The sequence below is a fragment of the Aythya fuligula genome, chromosome 1 (genome assembly GCF_009819795.1).
Source record: "Aythya fuligula isolate bAytFul2 chromosome 1, bAytFul2.pri, whole genome shotgun sequence".
NCBI lineage: Eukaryota > Metazoa > Chordata > Aves > Anseriformes > Anatidae > Aythya > Aythya fuligula.
In genome coordinates, this window is record NC_045559.1 from 58,605,577 (window position 1) to 58,612,553 (window position 6,977).

The following is a 6,977-nucleotide window of genomic DNA, read 5'->3' on the forward strand; positions in this document are numbered from 1 at the left end:
GGTGGGCTTTGCACTCACCAAGGATCTGGGGATGCTGTTCTCATTGCCTTGTTGTGCTCTTGGTTTGAACCTTTCAGTGTCTGTTTGCTGACCTTTGCGTACTTACCATCCTCTTACGGGAGTGAAAGGGATGAGTAGTTCTTGCCCCTTTGTTTCAGAGAACAGTTCATTGTCCACCCTGCTTCTAACACAAAATAAATAAGGAAATTGTTTTGTCATTATTTGTTAGTTTGGCTGGTTTTTAATAGGGACCCAGGGCAGCTGCATGCAACTCTCAGATTCCTTAGAAAACCTCAGGCCTTAAATGCCGAAGTTTTCTCTTGGAGGGGGCAGAGAGTGAGGATGCTCTTTGCTCTCTGTGATCGGTGAGATTGACAAGTGGATATATAACGTGTTGCCTAATGACAAAGAAATCTACCGAATGATCAATTATCCTTTAGCTTCATCACTTTGCTAATATGTCATCTTGGATTTGTGACACCACCAGACAGCATGTGTGTCCAGGGCTGGGGATTCGATTGCTCAGGGAACCCATGCCTGCATACAGTCTCTCAGAACTGCAGGGCCCTGAGGGGAAGTGAGATTTTAACTCTACTCACTTCCTCAGCAGATGCATGCTGCTAGGCTGGAAATAAATATAGGATGTAATGCGTACTATACACCACTAAAAAATCCATTTTTATTTGCAGGTTTTACTTTTTTTTTTTTTTTTTTTTTAATTTAAAACCCAGAAAAATAAAACCCAGCCCTGCTAGCACTCCTGAATGCAGAAAAGGTATTAATTTTAGCTACTAATCTGGCTCACTGCCTGGAATCCTCACACTCTAATATTTTCTTCTCCACCACCTCCCAGAATGCAAAAATGGGTGATTATCCCTACTTTGCAGGTGGAATCTGGAATACAAGAAGGCAAACAGTAGGGCAGAATTGTAGGTCAAGGCCCCAGCTACTTGGCTTTTCCAGCCTGCCTACCGCTGCACCACATCTCTGTACATGCAGGCAGGGCTCAGCTTCCCCTTTCCCCCTTCTAGATGCAGCTTTCATCAAAGGCTAGTGGTTGGGACAGGGAAGGTAAATAGCACTTTCTACAAAAGTATCTCTGTTGAGGTAAACAGTGCTCCGTGAACCAGACTGACAGCAGGAAAACAGCTGAAGACACGGTCTGAAGCCTCGGCCCTGCAGGATCGTTAGGAATATTACTGTCCCGACCTAATGAGCTACCACTGATCCTAAACAATGTCTAGGACAAAAGACTAGAGGGGGATTGGCTGCCCTCACCCTGCTGCCAGCAGACTTCTGACAACCCATTAAGGTTATAGCTATTCAGGCTTGTTCAGACAGCCCTTTTATTTTTTTCTTACAACTCCCAGCTAATGAGCAGGCAGTGTTATTTTTATTTTGCACAGGGACTGTACAGCTAAACAGGGACCTCTACATGGCTCTGGAGATGGAGTGAGGTGTGGGAAGGAGAGGATGGAGGAGGTCTTTTGGCCATGTCCCCCTGCGTTCACCCTTCAGGCAGACGTGTGGCTGGGAAGCCCTCCATGCAGGGACAGTGAGGCGTATTGTGCTAGCTGGGAGAGAGCAGCCCGGCCCTGCTGCTTCCCCACACTTGAAGAAGTGAGCAGGGGAGGGGAGGCAAAGCCAAGACTCAGCTTGGCATGTGGCATGTGCCTTTGGCCGCCGGCATGCCTCACTGTGGCCCTCGCCGTGTGCCTCCAGCTGCTGCCGGCATTGCAGGAGGCGCCAGCCCCCAGCCCTGCCCCGCTTGCCTTGGGCTTCAAGAAGTGGTTGGAGTTGCCCTCTTCCTTTTGCGCCTTCCCACCTCCTTCAGGCTCCCTCTTCAGCTACAAGCGGCATCACTAATTGCTTTTTAGAGTCCCTTTTCTGCTCTCTGTTCAAAATTCACGGGGCATCCCCCTGGCCCATTATGCTCCTTTCTGAACCTTTTCAGTGCCTTTTACAAACTTAGCACTTTCTGTGCTTCTCGTAGCCTTTGAAAAAAAAAAAAAAAAAAAAAGTTTGGATTTTATTTTTATTTTTTTGGCAAGAAGGCCCCCTCCCTCCTCAGCCCCCCTCCCCACCAGAAAGCACACGCACGGGCCCGCCTCCTATTGAATGGGGGGCTTTGTGCCGGGAATTTCCGGAACACAGCCCATGGCTGGAGGCGCGGTGTGAGTGGAGGGGCTTTGGGCAAGAAGCCTCCCTTAAGCCCACCCCATTACCACGGTCACTGTTTGCCCTGGGCTCTCTAAAAGGACTATTGTTGCCTGTTGCCAGGTATTCCTTAGCAACACTTAAGCCAAGCTGCCTCCTCTATTTATGGCAGAAACTTTTCAATGGTCTCCAAAACACGTGCTTGTCAACTCGGGAGAATACCTTCAAACAGACACAGAGGGGAAAAAATAATCCCAAGCGCTTGCTTTGGTTGAAATATGTGTGTTGGGGGTGTTTTTCGATTTCTTGTCATTTACCTTGGATCAGCAACCCAAACAATTGCAATTTGAAAAAAAAAATAAAAATCCCTCCCCATCACCCCTTTGCAGCCCCAGCCCCTAACACTACCCAGCCTAACACTACTGGCAGGTGGGCTGGGGGGGCAGTATTTTTGGGTGGATGAGCCTTTGCTACATTTGGGAACTTTTTGCACAAAAGATTGCTTCATTATTTCAAGACAGATTTTGATTTCTTTGTGTGTGCCGGAGCCCTTACAAGAACTGCCCTGCTTGTATTGGCTGCTGGCAAATGGCCTTTTACCAAGAGGGGTGCAGGGTCAGGGAGGGGGACAGCGTAGGCATAGCACCACTAAGTTAGACCACCAAATGCTTTGGGTAATCACTTGTTGTGGGTGCTGAGTTTGAATACAGATGCAGGTATTTATTCCAGCAGGGACATATTTCTGTGTTTGCATTTCTGCAGTCAGATTGTCAGCTAGAGCCAGCCAGTCAAATTCAGAGGAGAAATTAAGCTGCAGCATCTCCAAACAGATGCATATGTTTGACTGAGCGTAATGACAGAAAAGCCTTTCTGAGCAACTCCCTTTGATAGAAATACTCTGCTGTTTGTGTCATGTAAAAGTCTGTAGCATAATCTGGTACCTTTGTCTACTAATGTTACATTACTTTCAGACTGTGACTGCTACAAAGCACTAAAGTCAGTGTCACCATTAGGGAAAATCTTATCAGGTAACAGGAAAACATAAGGGCAGGATTTGCCAAGACAGTTGAAGCAGTGTGGTTCCCAACTGACAGTGAATTTCAAGGGACTGTGAATGTCTCTGAGCTGCCCACCCATATACTCATGCTGGCAGTGGGTGCAGTCCCACTGCCCTGGAAGACATCACACTGATGCAGCATCAACACCGTGTCTAGAGTAATAATATGAAGTTTTCCCATCTGCAAATTTATACCAGCTTTCCTGACATCCTTTAAAACTTCAGTACATCAGCATGACATCCTGGCTTTCACTGCATATTGTTCTATATTGCTCTTACTTCATTTTTTTATGGACTTCTGCTGTCCCCTATGACGAGTCCCCATGCTTTATTTCCACCTGTTAATTTTTTTTTGGCTCATTCCCTACATATCTCTTCAACAACAACCCCTCATTCACTGAGTTCTGTTTGTATTTCACCCTGTCAATGTCTTTCTTCCCACCTGTTCTGTTGTTTTTGTTTTTTTCCCCACACTTTCACTTTACTATTTCTGACATCATTTCATCCCTAAATAATCTGTCATTTTTTCACCTTTGAGAAGGAAAAAAAGCATTCCTTGTTTCTCCTTTTAAACCCTTAGATCCCTTCCTTTTTTGACTGTCATTGGCAGTTGTACCATATCCCCAGTCCATCAAATTTGCGATTTTGTTATTACGAGTCTTTTCTGTATCCTATCTGTCTCTTCTCTGTTCTTTTATCTTGGGAACTTCATACATCCAAAGCTGCTTTTCTGAGCCAGGGGCTAAAACCTTGTCCAAAGCCTGTCTGCATCTGCCTTTCTGTCATATTTACTATTTTGCCCCACTGTAACCTGCGGAATTCACTTTTTTTTTTTGTAAGACTGGCATAAAAACACAAGCAAAATGTGATTTTAGAGGAGAACTGTGAGACTTGCTTCTCAGCTGTAACCTCTGAACTGCTGCATGGTCCCAAGAGCTGAGCTGCACAGAGCTGTGCAGGAGGCCAAATGCAGGCAGCCGTCCTCGGCATGAGCATCACCGAGGCCTTTGGAGCCAAAGCAAACCGCAGGAGTGAAACAGGAGTGGTGCTTTCTGACAGCCTGGCAGGCAGGGAAATACTGTGCTGCCTTTTGCTTCTTTCTTTCCAGAGTAGATGGCAGAGGCCGGAACTGCCTCTATTGTTCTGAATAAGAAACTGAAAATATTCAATAGATGCTATTCCTTCCGTGTGGGATTTTCAGGTTTTGACTCTCTGTGGTGAGTTGTATCAGGCTTGTGGAAAGATCAGTGCATATTAAAACATATTAATTCCCTTCTGTGACCTATAACTGTAGAAGCTATTTAGTCAAGGAGGGTGTGATCTTACTCAAAATGACAGGCGTATTTTGTGATGGTAGTGCATCTTTTCCTAGACATGTGTGTTGGTGTCTCCACAGACAAGGAAAATGTATATCCATCCGTCTGCAACCAGCCCTAGTGCTACTGCATTACTGTCTGACATGGAATACTCCCTGCTTGCAGCTCAGCCTTCATAAACTCAGTTTTGTTTCTCTTTTATAGAAGTACTGTAATTAGAAGATGCTACATTTCCTGTGTTAACATGTTCCCCTGCAGAGCTTGACATTAGAGTGAATGTAAATGGTTTCATGAAGTGCAAGATTAGGGCTGTTTAAATAATTGTTGTAATTGAAAATATGTGTATTATTATGTCTCAAGATGTTTTAGATTAAATTAATGAAGTTCACATCTGGAGAAGCAAATATTAACCCTTTATTTTATTCTAATCTTTTAACTATGCATCAGTCAGAAATCTGAAGTTCAGATTTTCAGTCTAGCCTTAAACCAACTGTTCTTAGCTTTGAAAAATATTTTGATTTACTCCTTGCTATTTTTTCTATTAATCTCAAGATTTTTGTATTTGACTTAAGACAAATGCAACAACAACAACAACAACAAAAAAGCAGCTTGACATATGGAAAGCCAGCCCTGTAGCTCCTATTAAAACCAATAGATTATACAAGATCTGATAGAGATGCCTGTCTTGTCCTACATTTAGTTAGAAAGCAGAAAAACATTGGAAAGGCAAGTTTTTAATTTCTGGAACATACGCAAATGTACTTCATATTCCTATTCCTTTCAAAGTCTCTCACAGCTTTATAGCTATTTTAGCCCCATTACCACATTTTACCTATCTGTGGCACATAAAACTGCCCCCAGTAACTTAAAAAGAGGCATTGAAAAATGGTTTCCCTCTAGAGAAACCAACTGATCACTCAAAACTTTTTATTTCTAAGGGTTAACTTCCAACTCTTGTTTTTGCAACTGGCTGATATGCATTGTGAAGGAATTTCTGTAAACTGTGCAGAAATGGTGGTTTCCAAGCGAAAAGAGATACCACTTTGCACAAGCTGTTCTATGTACAGGTTTCCTTAGAAATAGCTCTGATCAGCCCTGTCTGTCTGACTCAAATTGTGTATTCATGACTTCCAAAATAACCCATGAAAATGCTATTTACACCTATCAGCCACAGTTTGCCAAGAACCAGCATAATTGTTACCCTTATTTCAAAGAAATGATCTACCAGTTCATGTGTGGTAGCATGGCAAATTTTCATCTTGGCGTGTCAACATCAATATATGTAACAATGCTTGAAGTAAGGTAATTCTGGGACAGATTTTTTGGCTTCTGATGAAAATTATTCTTTTCTCAATGCATTGTGGAAAATTACATATTTGTCCAAATTCTTGAAGCTACTTTACTTATACCTGAGCTTGCTTTCTCTTTCATCAAAGGAGAGAGCTGGTATAAGTCGCTCTCAGATTCCAAAAGACATTATTAGCACATGCCTTGCAGCCATGTTTAAAAGTCTCTGACTTACTTAAAATATGAATCCCAGCTCTTGAGCTTTGGCTCTATAAGAGTGCTGAGCCATCACTGAAGACCAGCATCTTTCCTCCCAGGACAGCTGGACTATAAAAATTTCCTGAGAGTGAAGTTGGAGTAGTTCTTATTCCTCCTGTGTTCAAATGCAGGTCATTTTGGAAGGTAAACTCTGTCTTCCAGTTACATTTAATATGTATGCGAACTGACGGTGACCTCGGTATGACATGTCCCTATAGACTTAGGCTTTGTCTCTTTCATACTACCAAGTCACCCGGTTTCAAAGAGAATGGCTACTTCTCTATATATTTTCTCTTTTTTCCATCCTTATGGATGTTTCACACCAAGCAGCATGCACACACATACCTACACAAGCACCACCTGGGAACTTGCAGTTTATGAAATGCCTTGGGATGAGAATTTGGAGGAAAGAAAGCCTGACCTATTCCTGACAATAATCAATGGTAATATTTGAGCCACACTTCAGCTGAACTTTTCTGAAGGTTGAAATGTTTTAAACTTCCTCTTTTCTACCACATGTTCCTGTTTGTGCTCCTTTTTTTTTTTTTTTTCTGAGTCAGAAAGGGAAATGCCAAAACACTTCAAAAGGCCTGGTTTGAACAGGCTTCTATTCTGACTAGATCTAAGATGGTGTGCTAAGAAATCTGAAGAATGGCTAATTTTCTCACCCATACTCCTGTTGAATTTGTAGACATACGTGGTTCTTGTCAAGTGTGAAGCTGACTCACTCAGATAACTGGGAATATGACTGAATTTGCAAAAAAAGCTTTTCAAAAACTGACTAGTAATTATGAGTGTTCAGGGCAAGATACCTTGAAAGAACTTCATTTGCAGAAAGTGTCAAAAACTTCCTTAAAGAAAATGAAATGTCTGCAATGTTCCCTCTTGCATATTTAGACACG